This window comes from Tiliqua scincoides, chromosome 7 (assembly GCF_035046505.1).
Source record: "Tiliqua scincoides isolate rTilSci1 chromosome 7, rTilSci1.hap2, whole genome shotgun sequence".
NCBI classification, from domain to species: Eukaryota; Metazoa; Chordata; class Lepidosauria; order Squamata; family Scincidae; genus Tiliqua; species Tiliqua scincoides.
The window spans coordinates 26415170-26436668 of NC_089827.1; the positions used below are offsets into that span (position 1 = coordinate 26415170).

General features: G+C 44.9%; 1 pseudogene; it reads right to left on the bottom strand.

The window, feature by feature from the left end:
• Positions 1–20501: 20501 nt before the first annotated feature.
• Positions 20502–20621, bottom strand: LOC136657725 (5S ribosomal RNA; annotated as a pseudogene).
• Positions 20622–21499: the final 878 nt, after the last annotated feature.

A 21499-nucleotide genomic window follows, 5' to 3' on the forward strand; every position in this document is an offset into this window, starting at 1 on the left:
GTACGAAAATTTCTGCAATATGTATTCTGTCAAGTTTAATCAAGTACAGGCGTGCCCCCAGATCCACAGGGAATTCGTTCCAGGGACCCCTGTGGATATGGAAACCACACATACGGGGGTACCTGTATTAATAGCGGCCCCCATGTGCACCCCTCGCACACCCCTGTACCAATTAATGTTGTTTAAAGTTATACTGGGAAGTGTTTGTGGCTTTAAAGCTGTTGTGATAAGCATTCAAGCCAGCAGCCTGAATGCCTGAGAAAACTAGACCTAACACTAAACAGGAAGCATAAGTTAAATGCTTCCTGTCCAGCGTTAAGTCTAGTTTTGTCAGGCATTCAAGCTGCTAGCAGCCTGCTCTCATCATACTATATGCTTGAATGCTAATAGCAACCTGTTTAAAGCAAGAAACACTTCCCAGTAAGCCAGTGCTTCTCAAACTAGGGCGTTGCGACACCCCAGCCAGAGGGCCCTGGACTCTGCCCCCTTAAGGGGCATAGGATCTTCATTTGCTGCCATGCACCCATTTTCTTTAAAGGCTTACTGCAGTGGTTCTCAAACTCTCTAAGTCTGCGGGGGAAAGGGGAAGGCAGGAGCTAAGAGAGCTGCACGGACTGGCATTTACTTACCAGTCCCTGCAGCAGTCTCCCAAGGGTGTGGGGAGCTCTGCATGACCCTCAGGCATCACATCAAGTTACTTTGCTGTTCTCTTCCTGTTCATTTTTTATAACCTTATAGAATTTTTAAAATGTGCATTGAGAATTTTTAATCAAAAAATGGGATGCCAGTGTTTTTGTAACGGGTAGCCAAATCCTAAGCTGCCTGGTGTGCGGGGTTGCATTGGCACCAAAAATGGCTGCTGCCACATCCTGTGCACTCCAGGCAGCCGCTGGCGGCTCCTTGGGAGAAGGGAACTTTCGTTCCCTTCCCCCAGGTAAAGCAAGTAGCCCTGCAATGGGGCTACTCAATTCTACAGCGACCCGAAGGTCGTCATAGAATCAAGAGCCTTTGTGTTGGGCGACCAGCCTCGGCCTCAGGCCCCCCCATCCCTTAAACACGTGCTCCAGAACAAGTAAAATTTCCGCTTCCCATTTTCTGAGGTACATCAGTTAAGCACCAAGGGCCCTTTCTCCCTAGTTCCCATCACCACAGTTCCTGAGTGCACATGCACATTCTAAATGTGGACTACAAAAGGCATCTCCATACAACACACCCTATCATCTGAGATGTAACCCTCTGGCAGGGCTTAAGTACTGGGGTTGGTGTGCTGTGATTGGCTTTTAAGTATAGCCTGTACTCTATGCTCTGGGAGGATGGGGAGGTTAGAGAACAACAAGACAAAGGCAGAGTAGGAGAAGAAATTGGGAAAGGTAGCGTGATGGGATGTGATAGACGGTTTGGCACAATGAGAGGATGTGGGGACAAAGGAGCGAATAAGCAGCGCATCCTGGGGCATTCCGTGTACAAATGCTTTTATGCGAATGCCCGAAGTCTACGAGCAAAGGTGGGAGAACTGGAATGTCTGGTGACAAGGGAAAATATTGACATAGTGGGCATAACGGAAACCTGGTGGAATGCGGAGAATCAGTGGGATACCGCAATCCCGGGCTATAAACTCTACAGGAGGGACAGGCAGGGGCGTGTTGGAGGTGGGGTGGCCGTTTATGTTAAGGAAGGGATAGAATCCAGCAAAGTAGAGATTGAAGGTGGGTCCGACTCCACAGTAGAATCTCTGTGGGTTAAATTACCAGGCTTGTGCAGCGATGTAATACTGGGGGCGTGCTATCGTCCTCCAGACCAGAAATCGGATGGGGACCTTGAAATGAGGAAACAGATCAGGGAGGTGACAAGGAGGGACAGGGTTGTAATCATGGGGGACTTCAATTATCCTCATATTGACTGGGTCAATTTGTGTTCTGGTCACGATAAGGAAACCGGATTTCTTGACGTGCTAAATGACTGTGGCTTAGATCAGCTAGTCACGGAGCCCACCAGAGGACAGGTGACTCTGGATTTAATATTGTACGGTACGCAGGACCTGGTTAGAGATGTAAACGTTACTAAGCCATTGGGGAACAGTGATCATGCTGCGATCCGTTTTGACGTGCACGTTGGGGGAAGAATACCAGGCAAATCTCTAACAAAAACCCTTGACTTCCGACGGGTGGACTTCCCTCAAATGAGGAGGCTGGTTAGAAGGAGGTTGAAAGGGAGGGTAAAAAGAGTCCAATCTCTCCAGAGTGCATGGAGGCTGCTTAAAACAACAGTAATAGAGGCCCAGCAGAGGTGTATACTGCGAAGAAAGAAGGGTTCCACTAAATCCAGGAGGGTGCCCGCATGGCTAACCAGCCAAGTTAGAGAGGCTGTGAAGGGCAAGGGAGCTTCCTTCCATAAATGGAAGTCTTGCCCTAATGAGGAGAATAAAAAGGAACATAAACTTTGGCAAAAAAAAATGTAAGAAGGTGATACGGGAGGCCAAGCGAGACTATGAGGAACGCATGGCCAGCAACAATAAGGGGAATAATAAAAAGCTTCTTCAAATATGTTAGAAGCAGGAAACCCGCCAGAGAAGCGGATGGCCCTCTGGATGGTGAGGGAGGGAAAGGGGAGATAAAAGGAGACTTAGAGATGGCAGAGAAATTAAATGAGTTCTTTGCATCTGTCTTCACAGCAGAAGACCTCGGGCAGATACCGCTGCCCGAACGGCCCCTCCTGACTGAGGAGTTAAGTCAGATAGAGGTTAAAAGAGAAGATGTTTCAGACCTCATTGATAAATTAAAGATCAATAAGTCACCGGGCCCTGATGGCATCCACCCAAGGGTTATTAAGGAATTGAAGAATGAAGTTGCAGATCTCTTGACTAAGGTATTCAACTTGTCCCTCAAAACGGCCACGGTGCCAGAAGATTGGAGGATAGCAAATGTCATGCCTATTTTTAAAAAGGGAAAGAGGGGGGACCCGGGAAACTATAGGCCGGTCAGCCTAACATCCATACCGGGTAAGATGGTGGAATGCCTCATCAAAGATAGGATCTCAAAACACGTAGACGAACAGGCCTTGCTGAGGAAGAGTCAGCATGACTTCTGTAAGGGTAAGTCTTGCCTCACGAACCTTATAGAATTCTTTGAAAAGGTCAACAGGCATGTGGATGCAGGAGAACCCATGGACATTATATATCTGGACTTTCAGAAGGCGTTTGACACGGTCCTTCACCAAAGGCTACTGAAAAAACTCCACAGTCAGGGAATTAGAGGACAGGTCCTCTCATGGATTGAGAACTGGTTGGAGGCCAGGAAGCAGAGAGTGGGTGTCAATGGGCAATTTTCACAATGGAGAGAGGTGAAAAGCGGTGTGCCCCAAGGATCTGTCTTGGGACCAGTGCTTTTCAACCTCTTCATAAATGACCTGGAGACAGGGTTGAGCAGTGAAGTGGCTAAGTTTGCAGACGACACCAAACTTTTCCGAGTGGTGAAGACCAGAAGTGATTGTGAGGAGCTCCAGAAGGATCTCTCCAGACTGGCAGAATGGGCAGCAAAATGGCAGATGCGCTTCAATGTCAGTAAGTGTAAAGTCATGCACATTGGGGCAAAAATCAAAACTTTAGATATAGGCTGATGGGTTCTGAGCTGTCTGTGACAGATCAGGAGAGAGATCTTGGGGTGGTGGTGGACAGGTCGATGAAAGTGTCGACCCAATGTGCGGCGGCAGTGAAGAAGGCCAATTCTATGCTTGGGATCATTAGGAAGGGTATTGAGAACAAAACGGCTAGTATTATAATGCCGTTGTACAAATCTATGGTAAGGCCACACCTGGAGTATTGTGTCCAGTTCTGGTCGCCGCATCTCAAAAAAGACATAGTGGAAATGGAAAAGGTGCAAAAGAGAGCGACTAAGATGATTTCGGGGCTGGGGCACCTTCCTTATGAGGAAAGGCTACGGCGTTTGGGCCTCTTCAGCCTAGAAAAGAGATGCCTGAGGGGGGACATGATTGAGACATACAAAATTATGCAGGGGATGGACAGAGTGGATAGGGAGATGCTCTTTACACTCTCACATAATACCAGAACCAGGGGACATCCACTAAAATTGAGTGTTGGGCGGGTTAGGACAGACAAAAGAAAATATTTCTTTACTCAGCGTGTGGTCGGTCTGTGGAACTCCTTGCCACAGGATGTGGTGCTGGCGTCTAGCCTAGATGCCTTTAAAAGGGGATTGGACAAGTTTCTGGAGGAAAAATCCATTATGGGTTACAAGCCATGATGTGTATGCGCAACCTCCTGATTTTAGAAATGGGTTATGTCAGAATGCCAGATGCAAGGGAGGGCACCAGGATGAGGTCTCTTGTTATCTGGTGTGCTCCCTGGGGCATTTGGTGGGCTGCTGTGAGATACAGGAAGCTGGACTCGATGGGCCTATGGCCTGATCCAGTGGGGCTGTTCTTATGTTCTTATGTTCTCTGTAATAGAAAAGTGGGTAGAGCAGTGGGCGGCAGAAGGTAAGATTTTCCACTGTTTTTCCACTCATCGTTGCTTCCAGTGTTTCCTCTTCCTATGTCAGTTCTTGTTGGTGTGGCTTTTTCCTAAATTTGGGGTCATGCCTGGGGGTTGCTGGGATATAGTGTACATCAACTCCTAATCCTGCCCATGTCCTGCTCTGTCTCTGCCCCTTTTTGGTCTGTCCACCAGTAGAAGTTGTGCCAGAGTCCAAGGTATGCCAGCACATCATTGTGCATGTCTGGGGTTTGTTCATCAGTGGACTGGCTGCTGCACAGGTGGAGCTGTTGTTGCATTGGCAAATGAGAACCAACCATGGACTGGCTTGGCATTGGTATAAGATTGGGTTGCATATTAAATAAATATAGACCATCCCTCCAGCATCATCTTATCCATTTTAATGAGAGACATCTTACAGGTTGTGTATATCCAAACAGCCTCAGGAAGAAGAGCATATTTTCTATACAAGAGATGTTTTGTGGCTGCAAAAGTCACTGCATTAACATTTCAGCTGATTATTAAATGCATTCTCTGTGCGTAGTGGCGCACACCATGCTCATGCATTCAGAAGCTGATAAGACCCAGTTCTGAATCCTGCCTGTTCCACTAAAACAGTGATGTCAGATGCTTCGTGCAGGAATGGAATTCTGAAAATGCAGAAACACAGCAAACCCCCGAAGGCAGTGCGTCCCACCAACAACAGACAAGGCTTCAAATTGAATAGGTCAGCTACAAGGAATCAGCATCTCTCCCGGAGTTGGGCATGACAGGACAGCCTTCAGAATTCTTTAAACAGAATGGAGCAGAACAGCAGAGTGGTTGGGTAGTTTGGACAGTGTGGCCTTCCTAAATGCTGCATTCATTAACTGGGATTCATGTGACAGTCTAAAATGGAAAAATAATAGAAACACGTCCAGGTGGTGGGTAACTAAAATGGAAATGAACCTTCAAAGTTTTCAGAGCATGTGACCAGTTGCAAGGCCAGAACAGGGTGTGCAACATTCCACAAGGGGAATGACTTATTAATGCAGTGATTGCTCTGTGCAGTGTTAACTGGTAGCCTATAACGTTTATTAAAACTGCATAACCCCAGAATGTACCTTCTTTTGCTATGGAATGAATAAGTTACTTTTGAATGAAGCTTTCAATGTGTTGTGGCTCTGGAATGGAATGCCAAGGGCTCCTGTGTTTAATAAAATGTTGCGAAGGTTTTCAATAGAAAATGGGCAATGAACGGTGCAATTTAAAGCACACACAAACACCTTAAAGATAATGTTGATTTAATTTACAGCACAGTCCTATGCATGTCTGCTCAGAACTAAGCACAAATAGATTTAATGGGACTTAATCCAAGGTAAGTGTGAATGGGATTGCAGCCATAGGTATAAGTCAAGATGAATGAAGTAACTGCTAAATTTTTGAGAATTCTTGGAGTTCCAAACTTAATTAGGCTGTCCACTATGATTTTGGAACTGGGTATTCATCTCCCCACTACTCCCCACTACTGTAGCTTGGACTTCCACTTTTAAGTTTTGGCTTAGACTCCATCTTAATATCCATTCGAATTCTATTCTCTTAGATCTATTAAAAGACTCTTTTTCATCCAACTGGTTTAAATTCATTGATGCCAAACTATCTTCTTTAGATCTTTCTCCTGAACTCTTAGCTGATTTGGACCTTCAAAAAGCGCATTATCTCATTAAACTTAAACTTTGGGAGCAAGAATACGCAACTTTACTGTCTAGCTTAAATCCGACCTGCTTGCCTCTCTTTTTTGGTTTGTCCCCTTCTCTGGGCCGTCCTGCGAACTATTTTACCCAACTTACCAACCCTAGTAAAAGACGGGCCTTTATGCTGGCGAGACTGAATATCTTTCCATCGGCATTACATCAAGGGAGATTCTCTAAAACTCCTCGTCCAAATAGATTATGTCTATTTTGTTCAGTTGAACCAGATACTCTGGATCATATCCTTCTTCGGTGCACTGCTCATCACAACCTCAGGTCCCACTTACTTGATTCTTTTCTTTCTTCTCTTCCTGTTTCCCTTGTTGATCCTTTCCCAGTTCTTCTCAGTGATTATTCCCCTCCTATTACCAACCTGGTGGCGGAATTTTTAGCGGTAGTCTCTAAGGCCAAAGTTTGAAGTTAACATTTCCAAAGCTGTTCTATTTTATTATGTTATTTATTCTCTGTAAACTTTTAATATGCCAATAAAGGTACTGAAGTGAAGTGTGTGGTATAAGTCAAGATGAATGATAGGTAGACAGAACATACAAAAAATCTTTAGCTGAAGCATTTGTGCCATCTTGCTCTGCTCCCTAAGAAGGACCAATCTACTCGAGTCCTTTCTTACCAAGAAAGCTTTCCACAAGGGTTTGCCAGCTTTTTTGCTATGTTATCACCCTACAGCAATGGTTCTCATACTTTCTGGGAGAGTTTAAGAGCCAGTAAGTCCTTGCAGGGGCAGGGGGAGGAGGCAGTGGGGGCGGGGGGAAGGCAGCAGCGCAATCCCCAGGATCACGCCGCTCAAGGGGCTGCAGGGGTTTGGATGCACTTACCCAAGCCTCCTGCAGCCTCTCCAGGGTGCGGGGAGCCCTGCACGACTTCTGGCAGGGCTCCCCGCAGCAGGGAAAGTGGATGTGGCCCTTGGGCCGGGTTTTGGAGACCCCTGTTCTAGAGCCGTGCTTGAATAAGGTTATGAATAGTTGGCGGTGGGTCTTCAGTGTCCTTGCCACTCCTGTGACTAGCAAAAAATATTTTGTCAAAGTAAAATGTAATGGGGCAGGGGAGGGTGGTGATGAGGTTTAGCCCAGGAGGGGTTTAGCCCAGGAGGGGGGCAGGATCAGTGGTAGCCACACAGGCATATCTTATCCCCCTTCCTGGGCCTGATTCGCTGACATTGATTCACTCAGACTTGTGCCAGCTATTTTGCCACGTAGGTCCAAGTAGACCTGCTGCTTACTTCAGAGAAGGAGGATGAATACCCCCTGACCTCAAGGAACCCTTTTCTTTTCCTCTTCACTGATCTGTCACCAGTCTTTTTAAGCTGGAGGTTTCCATCTTTCTCTCCTGCTACTGTTCATTTTGCGTCTTCTTTTTCTTCCTCTTAGCGTAAGTTGCCAGAGATCATGCCATTGCAAGTTCTCTCTGATACAACATAGCAGCGTCCTCCACGATACGGGCCCACCCACTGCGTACTAGGCTTCGTTGGGTTGCCATTTATAAATCATAATTTGTATATCTCAAGTCCTCCATTAAGTTGTCTGGCCATCTTTTCTTTTGCCGCCCTCGTGATCTTGTTCCTACACCTTTCACAAGATACGTTTGCTTCACTAGGCGATGGTTATCCATACATGATATGCGGCCGAATCAGCATAACCTGGATTTAAGAATTGACACTGTAGGAGGTTTCTCTTCTGGTATTATCCATCTGTCTTTGTTCCTCCAATGTTGCCACCACTTGATTTTCAATATTTTATGCACTTGGCATCACTTCCCCATATCACCAAAATGTCATTCCCACCCCCTCAACATCTGACTTCAGGAAGCATCAAGGTACCGCTCACTGCTCAGAACTTCCCTCCCTAGACAATTTGCTTCCCCTTCCCCTTCCTTTCCACAGCCCTGTTCCTTGTGTGTTCGGCTCTTCTTAGACTGGAAGCAGATGTGCGTAGGAACGGTCTATTTTTAATCTTCGTAAGGTGTCTAGTTTCTTTTTTAGGCACTTAATAAATTATATAGTAAAGAGTAAGATCTGCAATAGAATGCGCAGTGTAAAATCAGAGTGTCTGAGTTACCCCAGCCAACATTTGTGCTTCTCTTTTCTTCCCTGGCCACAGCATAGCTTGCCAGGGTGATGGGGAAATGGGGGGCAGGAAGAAGAGACGGCCCCTGCCAAGTATGGTGCAACCAAGAATTATCCCACCCCCTGAGCTCACTCTTGAAGTGTTGTACTTTGTGTTACGTGTATAAACAACGCAGGTCAAAATGCACAGGAGGTTTCATTTTTCTAACAAAAGTAACCACCACTTCCCTATGAGGGTGATGCTGGCTCCACCTTCTCACGCCTTTCTCCGGCAGCCCCCAACACTCCACCTGCCCAGGCCATCTACCCCCAGGCCAGTGTTTCCCCCAGCACAACAATCTTATTTTAAGATGGTTAAATTATGTTTTAATCTGTTTTTAACATGTTGTAAGCCACCCTGGGTCCCTTTAGGGAGAAGGGCGGGGTATAAATAAAGTTTATTATTATTATTATTATTATTATTATTATTATTATTAGCTGCGCTACTACCAACTCTAACCTAATGTGCTTTGCTGTTGCTGCTGCTGGTAGTGGGGCCAGGGCCTCTGAGAGGAATTTTATGAGGGGGTACAAAGTTTCTTTGGGGCCCCTTTCCAAAGGAGGAGGGTGGTGATGGGTGAGCAGAATGGGGGCAGGGAGGGGCAAAACAGGGTAGGGGAGGCTGGAGACAGCTGGAAAAGTCTTTGAAGCCCAGGTCTACCCACCCTTGTAGCATCAGCAGCTACAGTAATACAGAAAACCAAACACACTCCTCTCTAATAATGACACCTTCAGTATTTTAACTCCACTGAGATCATTGCATTCGTGACCACCTCTATATATTTTTCAGTAGTAACTGTGGTTAAATATTTATTTTAACTGTTAACCAGTTCATGATTGGAGAGTCAGCAATGAACCTAATACTGAATTCAATGTGACTGAAATACCTTGCACCTGCTGAAAGAAAGAAAACACTTGCAGAGTTGAAAAAAAGAAACAAGACTGGAAGCAAACAATATCACATCTGTTTGGGCCCCAAGACATAGTGCTTTCCAATTGTTGATTCACATATTCAGCCGTGTGTCATCCTGCGTCGAATCACCCAGTATACCAAATGATTGCATGTATTTGGGAATCCATTCCTAGTCTTTTGTCTTACCCTCTGTCTTCCATCTGTTGTGTCTCCTGAATCCTTTAACCAGAGAATTGTGTTTATTACCTGCTCTGAGCTCTCAAGTAATGGATGATCTGCAAATATATTTAAAATTCTGATTTATTCCAGGAATTTCTACCTTTGCTTGACTTCAGACTGACAGCTTTCGCAGTAGCCAGAAATCAGATCCATTAAATACTAGAAGACAATAGTGCATGAGACCCCGGTAATGCCTCTGTTAAAACGTTTTCTAGCACTAAACCTGCTTTTCCCTCTTTTTCTCTGTATTTTGCAGTTCTGCTAAGCCAATCTTCACTAGAATGAGCACAAAACAAAACCGAGTAGCAGCTTTTGTACATCAACATTAAATGATAAGAAGTTGGGAAGGAAGGAAATCTGTGACGAAGAAGAATGTTGACGAATATGAAAATGTCTGATTGCCAAGAGCTGCCTTCTAAACATAGATCTGCTAGACATGCAAGTGGTTCTCTAGAGAGAGATTCAATCATGGATTTACCCAACAGCTCATTAGAATCTGTCACTGAATACAACGTTCAGAAGGCATGCATGAAAAGTCACATAAGGGGAATAAGTTGAAAAGGGGGTATAGATGTCACTAGATAAACATATTAATATACATGCATCAAGGAGGTTCGTAAACATTTTTTTAATTATTTGACTGAAAAGCAGAATGCTTACAACCAACATTTCACAGGGCAGAGACAGTTAGCTTGGAGAATTCCTGTTCCAGTTAGCCAGGAAGCTGATAGGACATCACCTTCAATTCAGCATCTTTACAAAGACCTTTTCCAAACAAGACTTGGTTATTTTATGTGACAGAGAAAATGGTGTAACTTTCAACCCACCGTTTCTGCACCTCATTTGTCCTTCACAGTACGAGTTAGCTAGAAATACAACGCTTCTCAGTTTCTCTTGCCTACATGTTCTGTTTGCTCTATCTGTATCAAATGTACGACTCAATAGTTGTTTCCAACTTGATTTCTCATTCTACAAAGGTGTCTGGGCTGCACGATGGCAGCCCCCCAACTGGTGTATGGGAACACAAATCTCATTAAGGAGGAGGAGAAGGATCCTTAAGAACGGTGTGACTGTTGCTACCCTGTCTCTTTCCACAGACAACATTAGGGAAGGGAGCATCCTTTGTATTTAAGATTCTATATAGAAAATGTGCATTCTCTTCTTCTAGCCATCCTATGCAGGGAAAAAGTGGGGACAGGTGAATTAGAAACTAGAATAAGGTGTGGCTGGGTCTTGTGTTGCGCTGGGTACATCCAAGACACTTTGGTGCCTGAGGCAGAAAACCTAACAGTTAAAAAAAATTGCTTGAATTTTTTAAAGAAAACATTTCAGTACAGTTGTTACAAAAAATAAATAAATCACTATTTGACATCCTTTAAGGACACCCCAATCTGCCTCATGCAGAACTTCATTCTGCCTCATGTTTGGGCCAACCTCATGGGGAATGGGATGACTAGCCGGGGACATGCTTGAATAGCCAGGAGAACATGCAAAGACTACATCAACCTGAAATATGTGGGAGCCGCTGCTGTAACAGATACCATTTTGAAAACCCTCATACTATACATTCATAAGCAACATGGAGTGTGTCTTGGCATCTGAAATGTAATGTAGAGCTGCTGTGAAACACTTCTGCAGTTTTCTGATCTGTGATTAGTAAATGAATGTTCTTTATAAATAACCATAATTCCTGGCTAGATTCAGGGGTTGACAATGATGACTTCAAGGAGCACAAAGTAAAGAGCAATCAGAGCTAACTCTGGACTGCTGCAATTTTGTTATATCACGTGGGGCAAGAGGTACATAGGTATCGTTATTCTGGTTTTGTGGTCCTGTTCTCAAGGCGTCAAGCCATACCAGTTCATTCTGAAAATGAATGAGAAATAGATGTGAGAAGTGATTCTGAAGATCTCACAGTATGAGATGTGAGAAGTGATTCTGAAGAAAATGAATTTGTAATAGGCGACTGTCATTTATGCTCGAAGATGTAGAATTAGATTTAGAAGATTTTTAAAGCTCCATCGTTTTGCTTCTGTGCTGCACTGAAACGATTTGGCTTAAACAAGAGATTACAACTACAGATTTCTAATAACAATGCAGTACATGTTACGCATACCATACAATGCTTAATAATTGCTTGCACCAGATGGAAACTGGTAGTGCCACAAGTGGCATTAAATGAGAACGCTATTCATTCTGTCCAACTCTTGTACACCACTGTATCTCATATAAGAGAAGCGTACTGTAATAACGAAAGATTTTCAGAGAACAAACAATGTTTTACATTTTTGGATCGATCTGTATAAAGCAGTTTGTGTATAAAGCATCTGTCTGCTTAAAATGCCTATAGACATGCTATCCATATAAAAATAAGGGTTATTTTAATAAATAAAAATCTTTTCCTAGGTGTTTACGTAGCCCCTAGCACTGTTGTGGTCCAATATTCCTACCACGTTAATGTTTGCCAGAGGTAGTTACCAATAACATGGTTCTGCAACAAAAATAGCAATTTTCCAGTTGAGCTTTATAATGTGATTCACTTCTGAGGTTCCAAGGACAAAATGGCTCATCAAGGAACTGAACCAAAGTCAATGGAATTACAGTGTAACCTCATTCATTTTGAATAGCCTGGAAGAAATCCTGAACATCCAGATAATCCAAGGTTTGGTTAAACAACATATACGTATTGTCATGCTGTAACTCTTGTGACTATAATGAGGATATCCAGTAACATCAAGATAATTCAGATAGCCAAGAATATAGAAATATAGGGCAGAACTACATATTATGAGGAACAGAGGGCTATGGTCCTAAATAGCAGCCTGCATTGGCTTTCCTGTAAAACACATTGCAACATTCTACATGTCCTGACATCATGAGAGTGTGTCTCAACCAATGGCACTCATTATCTGGAATAGAAGTGTAGGGGAAAAGTTCTACATCAGCAGTTCCCAAAGTCCAATTTGGTTTTGGGGACCATAGTAAGTATTTGTGAGTAGTTGGGAGGGCAGGGCAGGGGTGGGGGGTTGCTCCAACAGCACCACCAGATGTAGCTTTAGATTGGGAATAAGCGTTGCATACAGCACTACTGAAGATATCAGAAGGAGTTGCGAGCCCCCTGAACCTGCCAGAGGCCAGCACTGACCTCCAGGTAGGTAAAAAAGCCTCTGGGTCCCCATGGCACTGCAATCACTGTGGTGTCGCTGGAGCACTCATCTCTGGGCCCTTCTCCTTAAGGGGGAATGGCCCATTTCCAGTTCCCCTGGTGGGTCACAACCCAACAGTTTGGGAACCACTGTTCTACATAATGATGTCAGGATTGGGGTAGGGGTAGTATGTTATAGGACTATGCTTTTCAACAACAGCCCATGTTTGTTACAGTGCGTGGTTTCATCCTCAAATTAATGAAGTAGTCCTGTAGGGTTTGGGAGTAATACTGTTCCAAGTATTGTCTCCATTTGTCAATGTTGTTAAATACAGTCACACATTAGTGGCAAATGTTTTAGAAAAGATTGCTCTCTATATTTTTCTTGTATTGTCATGACTGTTTCATCTATAGGCTACATCAGTGCTTTTCAGTCTTTTTCAACTCACAGCACACTGACAAGGCTCTAAAATTGACAAGCCACATTATGCTGCTGGTGGGGGGCTTACATCCCCCCCAATGGCCCTACTAATAAATGATCTTCCCGCAAACTCCTGCAGCATACCTGCGAACCATTCATGGCACCCAATGTGCCACAGCACACTGATTGAAAATCACTGGGCTACATTATGTTCCATGATTACATCATATAGTGCAATCTAAGCATGTTCTCTCAGAAGTCCCACTGAAGTCAATGTGATTTACTCTCTTGGGAACGTTCTTAGAATTATAGTCTTATTTTTTAATAAATGAATAAATACCCTTACAACTAACTTCCCGCTTTGTGATGCAGCTATTCTGGAACAGCCTCCACTGTACCCAGCACGGGAAAACAGGTCTCCCCAAGGTTAGGGGCTGAGTCATGCCTCATTCTCTCTGACAAAAACACACTCTAGAGGTGGGCTTTTTGCATTTAAAAATATTGTGAAAGCTCTGCAACCCAGAACTTTTGGCAGTGATGTGATGACCACCTCACGTCACCATCAAAACTTCCAGCTTGCCAAGTTCCAAGCTGAAGGTGGGTCACAGGGCTAAAAAGATTGAGATATACAACACTGTTCTATAGTGTGAAATCTATTGTGCTATAATTCACACATAAACCGCATATGATGTACACCAAAGCAATTGCTTGACCCGCTTGGTTGGCTGGTTCATTAATTAGACCAGGGCTGCCCAAACCCCCAGCCCAGGGGCCATTTGCAGCCCTCAGGGACCCCCAATCCGACCCGCTGGGAGCCCTCAGACACTACTGAGCCTCTGGCCCTCAAGAGACTTGCTGGAGCCCATGCTAGGCCAACACAACTGCTCTCAGCATGAAGGTGACTGTTTGACCTCTTGCATGAGCTGTGAACCAAGGGCTCCCTCCACTGCTTGCTGTTTCACATCTGTGAAGCAGCAGTGAGGAAAAGGCTGGCCTTGCTTTGTGCAAGGCCTTTTATAGACCTTAAGCTATTGCGAGACCTTCATTCATTCATATAAGTTCCATCTCTGATATTTGTATTGGCAACCTTCAGTCTCGAAAGACTATGGTAAGGTGGTTCTGGCACAGCGTCTAGTGTGGCTGAAAAGGCCAATCCGGGAGTGACAATCCCTTCCACACCGGGAGCAAGTGCAGTCTGTCCCTGGTCTGTCTCCCTGGCTATGGGCCTTCCTTCTTTGCCTCTTAGCCTCAGACTGTTGGCAAAGTGTCTCTTCAAACTGGGAAAGGCCATGCTGCACAGCCTGCCTCCAAGCGGGCCGCTCAGAGGCCAGGGTTTCCCACTTGTTGAGGTCCATTCCTAAGGCCTTCAGATCCCTCTTGCAGATGTCCTTGTATCGCAGCTGTGGTCTACCTGTAGGGCGCTTTCCTTGCACGAGTTCTCCATAGAGGAGATCCTTTGGGATCCGGCCATCATCCATTCTCACGACATGACCAAGCCAACGCAGGCGTCTCTGTTTCAGCAGTGAATACATGCTAGGGATTCCAGCACGTTCCAGGACTGTGTTGTTTGGAACTTTGTCCTGCCAGGTGATGCCGAGGATGCGTCGGAGGCAGCGCATGTGGAAAGCGCTCAGTTTCCTCTCCTGTTGTGAGCGAAGAGTCCATGACTCGCTGCAGTACAGAAGTGTACTCAGGACGCAAGCTCTGTAGACCTGGATCTTGGTATGTTCCGTCAGCTTCTTGTTGGACCAGACTCTCTTTTTGAGTCTGGAAAACGTGGTAGCTGCTTTACCGATGCGCTTGTTTAGCTCGGTATCGAGAGAATGAGTGTCGGAGATAGTTGAGCCAAGGTACACAAAGTCATGGACAACCTCCAGTTCATGCTCAGAGATTGTAATGCAGGGAGGTGAGTCCACATCCTGAACCATGACCTGTGTTTTCTTCAGGCTGATTGTCAGTCCAAAATCTTGGCAGGCCTTGCTAAAACGATCCATGAGCTGCTGGAGATCTTTGGCAGAGTGGGTAGTGACAGCTGCATCGTCGGCAAAGAGGAAGTCACGCAGACATTTCAGCTGGACTTTGGATTTTGCTCTCAGTCTGGAGAGGTTGAAGAGCTTTCCGTCTGATCTGGTCCGGAGATAGATGCCTTCTGTTGCAGTTCCAAAGGCCTGCTTCAGCAGGACAGCGAAGAAAATCCCAAACAAGGTTGGTGCAAGAACACAGCCCTGCTTCACTCCGCTTCGGATGTCAAAAGGGTCTGATGTGGAGCCATCGAAGACAACAGTGCCCTTCATGTCCTTGTGGAAAGATCTGATGATGCTGAGGAGCCTGGGTGGACATCCAATCTTGGGGAGAATCTTGAAGAGGCCGTCTCTGCTGACCAGGTCGAAAGCCTTTGTGAGATCTATGAAGGCTATAAAGAGTGACTGTCGTTGTTCCCTGCATTTCTCCTGCAGTTGTCTAAGGGAGAATACCATATCAGTGGTGGACCTGTTGGCTCGGAATCCACACTGCGATTCTGGATAGACGCTCTCTGCAAGTACCTGGAGCCTCTTTAGTACAACTCGGGCAAACAGCTTTCCTACAACGCTAAGGAGAGAGATGCCGCGGTAGTTGTTGCAGTCACCCCTGTCACCTTTGTTCTTGTACAGCGTGATGATGTTTGCATCCCTCATGTCTTGAGGTACTCCACCTTCTCTCCAGCAGAGACAGAGGATTTCATGCAGCTCAGTGACGATGATCTCTTTGCAGCATTTTAGGACTTCAGCAGGGATGCTGTCTTTTCCAGGTGCCTTGCCAAAGGCAAGGGAGTCCAGGGCCACGTGAAGTTCTTCTAGGGTTGGTTCACTGTCAAGCTCCTCCAGCACAGGCAGGCACTCAATGGTGTTCAGTGCTTCTTCGGTGACTACATTTTCTCTGGAATATAGCTCAGAGTAGTGCTGCACCCAGCGTTCCATCTGCTGCGCCCGATCCTGGATGACCTCGCCTGTGGCAGACTTCAGAGGGGCAATTTTCTTCTGTGTTGGACCTAGGGCCTGCTTGATACCATCATACATCCCCTTGATGTTGCCCGTGTCAGCTGCTATCTGTATCTCGGAACAGAGCTGGAGCCAGTAGTCGTTAGCACATCTCCTGGCAGTCTGTTGGACTTTGCTGCGAGCAGTTCGGAGGACCTGCAGGTTGCGCTCACTGGGACAGGCCTTGTATGCTGCTTGAGCTCTCCTCTTTTCCTCAATGACTGGTGTCAACTCCTCAGAGTGGGCTTCAAACCAGTCTGCCGCCTTGTTGGTCTTCTTGCCGAATATGGACAAGGCGGTGTTGTAAACGGTATTCTTGAAATGTTCCCATCTGTTGGATGCGTTTGCGTCGGCCGGGCCTGGAAGAGATTCCTCAAGCGCTTGTGCAAATTCCTCCACTTTTCTCTGATCCCGGGTCTTGCTGGTATCAATGCGATCTCTGATATATTCATTCATCTCTGATATATTCATTTATATATTCAAATTTGAAATGTAACTTAATTCTTTTTTTCCCAGCCCCCCAACACACTGTCAGAGAGATGATGTGGCCCTCCTGCCAAAAAGTTTGGACACCCCTGAATTAGACCAAGTGTTCTAAATTTTCCTCATTGTCATCTATATGCCACTGGCACAGTTGACTAAGGGATCTGTAGATATTCACCAGCGGGTGTGCTGAGATGGTTCCATATATCTCTTCAATTGCTTCCTGTACTTGTTTGGGTGTTTGGAATAACATCCTTTGCTGGATAAGCTTCAGCTGGGGATCCAGTAAAAATAAGTCACATTTTTAAATAACAACATTCTATTGTAAATTCCCCATTGCAGGCCTCTTTTACATATATAAGTTCAGGAGCCAATAAAAAAACACTTAGATTCTTCAAGAAGTCCAGACCTTTGGAAAGTTACAGAAGAAACTAGGAAGTGCAACACGGGTTGATCTTAGAAGCTGTGCAAGCAGGGGCATCCACACTATTTCACTTGCGTATATTGTCAGCTAGCAGATGATGGAAACAGGAATTTCTGCTGAAGAATGGCAAATGGGGAAAAAAAATTTCTTTAGGATCAATTAATTGGTCCAAAATCAATGGTTTAGCAGTCTAAGCAGGAAGGGTTGGCTCCCAATTTTTAATTTAGGATTTCACCAAATAGCACAAGCCAACAAAATTGAGGGTCAGAAAAGTTTTTCCCAAACTTTATGGTGGTTTGATATGAATTTGGGGTACCGATTCCAAAAATGGCATCCATTTTGCCCTATCACTTCTAGTTTTGGAGATATAGTATAGCCTCATTAATGAATGGTTCAAGCAGCTTCCTCATGAGGAAGCCATGCTGCTTGAACCATTCACTAAAGAGGCTGTGCCACGTCTCCAGACATGATAGGGCAGAACAGATGCCATTTTTGGAATTGGCACCCCAAATATACCCAGGAATTGGTGTAACGTTTAAGGAAGCAAAATGTGTGTTGGCCTGTGTAGTCGGTTTTTCACAAGAGCTGATGCAAAAATTAAACTGCTGACCCAAAGCAGCAATGGACAGTGACTGTAGAGAGCTATTCTGTGAAATGGCACCCAATCCCTGCCAGCCTATCAATCAAATTTCAGACTTCACTAATATATATTAGTGAAGCGCAAAGCAGTCAGAACCAAGATGTACCATGTCAAAGGTTGAACTTTGTAGGACAAGAAAATAAACTCAGATGGCTGGATTCTGAGAATTGTCCTGCATGCTACTGTGGAAAGTGAAAAAGAACTTCTGATCACTTGGATCCAACTCATACAACCACTCTGATGCTATTGAAATCTAGCAAATGTTTGACTTCCTTGCGAACATTTCAATATACTTCTGATTTGTCACCTCCTGGAGAACTCTCAATACGCAACTAGAAGAGATGCTAAGCCAAGATCTTATCACATAGTGACTCAGGGCCCAATCCTATCCAATTTTCCAGTGCCTGCACAGCTGTGCCAATGGGGCATGCACCACATGCTGTGGTGAGGAGGCAGTCACAGAAGCCTCCTCAAAGTATGGGACCATTTGTTCCCTTACCTCAGGGCTACATTGTGGCTGCCCCAGTGCTAGAAAGTTGGATAGGATTGGGCCTTCACTCACCAGGATAGTCAATACACCAAAAGGGTCCATTTGAAGTGAACTTCACTGTGCCACAGCATACCAGAGCGAGCCTATCTTGACCCATTGCTTCTGGTCTTTCATTTGCTGGGGGATGGTAGTTTGAGATTACACCCTGTTTCTCATCCAGAATCTATACTTGGCTTCTCTCCTTGCTTCCCATTAGTCCCTGATTATACTGGCTAGTCCTGAATGATTCAGGGTCAGCCTCTGACCCTTACCTGAACAAGATTAGCTTCAAGCTCTCACTCTTTAGCTTTATGCTCCTTTTACCTACCTGACCTAGTCCTGCAAAGTTACTTCTCTCTTGTATGCTTTCCTCAATACCTACTTCTCCCTCATCCCCTGCAGGATGTTCCTTCTGTAGATGATGTTCCCAGCATTTTGACTTGTTGCCCTTGTGAATGGGTTGCTCTTACACCATGACACTGTATTTCTGACAGCTTCTTCAGCAACAATTGGCTCTTCCCAAAGGCACCACGGGTATCTTTCAAACCTCCTGTAACCGTGATCCTATCCAGACATCATTTCACATGATCTGGTACTGGCAAGGTTGTCCACTGCTCAGTTTGCTGACACCAAAATGGTGCTGTGGTTCTCAGGCTCAGATCAAGAAAGCAAAGCGTGTTTATTGAAGCTTCTCATTTCTCATCTCCTTAGCATAAGTCCACACCTTTTGGTAACCTGTTTCCCATTGTGGCCCTGTAATGTAAATGCAAAAACCTTGCCGACTGATGTGGATGTTTCCTTTACCATTTGTGTGTAGATATGTTTGTGTGTGTGCGTGCGTGTACATGTATATATATAAATATATATAATGGAAACAAACAATTTTACGTGCATCCACCATTAAATGCAAGTATACGTTTATTTTTAAAATCTGAAAATGTGGACACTTTTCCATTGCATTCTGTTGCAACATGTCAAAAAAATGTGTGGGTTTCTTTTTAAAGGTCAACAAATTGTAAAGAAAACTGTTGGAATACCTGACTTTCTGAAGATACAGAGAACAATAATTTTTGTTACTTTAAGGTATGCTTGGTATTAAAGTACCTAATAAAGGTCAATAATGAATTTTTGTAGCATACTAGAATAAAGTGTGCTAGTGCCTTTCTCCATGTCATTCAAGAATTGGCTGGTCTCTCTCTCTCTCTCTCTCTCTCTCTCTCTCTCTCTCTCTCTCACTGTACGGATTTCCCGAATCTCTGTGCTGTGTTTTGGCTCCAAATCTTGTGGTGTGAAGATGTACATAGAGCCGACCCTTCCATGAGGCTCACTGAGGCAGTCACCTCAGGTGGTGCATTGGAAGGGGACCTAATTAGCCATTCACTTCTGCCACTCCTCCTTCTTCCTGGAGGGAAGCTATCCCACCCTATGCAGGTTTACTAAGTTCCAGTCTTACACTCTAGCCTGCTACTGTTCTCTCCTGCAGAACTTCCTGTCTTCCCTGTTCCCCTCTTCCTTTGCAAATTCAGGAAGAGGGAGGAAGCAGATGGCATGCCACCAGGTAAGGTAGTGGCACAGCAAGGAACTGCACAAGGGGACAGCATGAAAATCCCCAAGACACATTCCAAAAATCATGATTTTTAAAATTATTTTTAAAAATTTTTGTGGTGGAAATGGTTTTATCTTGTGGGGACAGGGGCAACGTATGTATACAATTTCCAACACAGATATTGTGAGAGACAAAGCATGCACACCAGTGTGCAGCATAAGCATTCTCCCCTCCCATACATGGAAGAATCAGGCACTTGCTGCATATGCTTGTAGAGGCGAACCAATCTTTGTCCTCAAAGTGGGGGGAAGAAGCCACTTGTTGCACAGTTCCCTTTAGAACAGGGGTGCTCAAACTTTCAACTTTAGGGACCCTGGACCTTTAAAATTGTGTAGGAGAGATAATTTCAGCAGGTGCAGCTTGTCATCTGTGGGATGACAAGTTGCACCTGCTGAAATTCTCTCTTCTATACACTTGTTAAAGGTCCAGCATCCCTAAAGTTGAAAGTTTGATCACCCCTGCTTTAGAAGATCAAATGGGATATCTTGCATGTTTAACTTCGTTTGAATGACATATATTTACACCAGCGTCATGGGTATTTCAAAATATTTCCGCTGTAAGATAGCCATGCTGAAACCACAAAGTGCTTTTCATGAAATGAGATATTATATTTAGCACACAGGCTGGTGCTACGTACATTAATGCTGCCATCTGGTGGTAGACTCTTGTATAGATTTTTCTTTTACTCAAATGTTTAATTCTATTTGTAGGATGGGATTGCCATCTAAATGGTTGGCAACCTTCAGTCTCGAAAGACTATGTTATAAGCCTACAGCACCCAGTATTCCCAGGTGGTCTCCCATCCAAGTACTAACCAGGCCTGACCCTGCTTAGCTTCCAAGATCAGACGAGATTGTGCATGTGCAGGGTAACAGTTGCTGCACTATCAAGTCAATTTCATACTGGTAAAAGGATCACATTAGTAGTACTAAGCTGAAACTGTCTACCTACCTACCTGCAGTATCTTCACTTTCTGCTGTTTCCATTTCTCTGTACTACATGCCTGGGTGCCCTGCACTTGATTGGATACAATGCTTTTTCCCTTGACAGTTGGTCGATCTTCCTGATCACTCTTGCCAAGCTCCCCGCCCTCTAGTTGCCCACAATTATCCATTTCTCCCCATTCTGCATTTGAATGCATCAGTTGTCAGAGCTATAACCCACCTTGGCATCCGTCACTGGCATCACAACACACTCCAGAGGCCTCCACAAGCCTCAGAACGCAACCAGATGTTGCATTCCAAAACTTGAAGTGACCCAGAAGTCACTTCTAGAGGTGTTCAGAGGCCTGCTGAGGCCTCTGGAGGCCATCCCGTGCCCAGCACAACATGGGGGCAGCCTCCGGAAGTGAGCCACGTCCTGGAAGTGGCCATTGGTTGTGTCTGTTTGACTCCAAATTTGAGCTAAATGGAGGAAAGGGTGGATGTGTGAGCACAACTTGTGACCCACCTGGCCTCGGCACAACCCACAGTTTGCAAAGTGCTGTTTTAATGTGTTAAATCTTTCTATGCTGTGAATGGTGGAATAAATGCTAAAAAAAATTGCAATATCTGATTGTAATATCTAAAGATGGAAGAATAGTACAAACCAAGTCCATGGCACGTACTGACTAATAGGAAGCTTCCCTCCCCATCAAATGGCAGGTAGAAATTCACAGGTGCAGCTTTCCTGCATCACAGTAGTACAGTGCTAGGAAAAGCTGTACCTGTTGAATATGTACAGGTGGTGCCCAATCATCTGCAGATTTTTGATCTGCAGATCTGA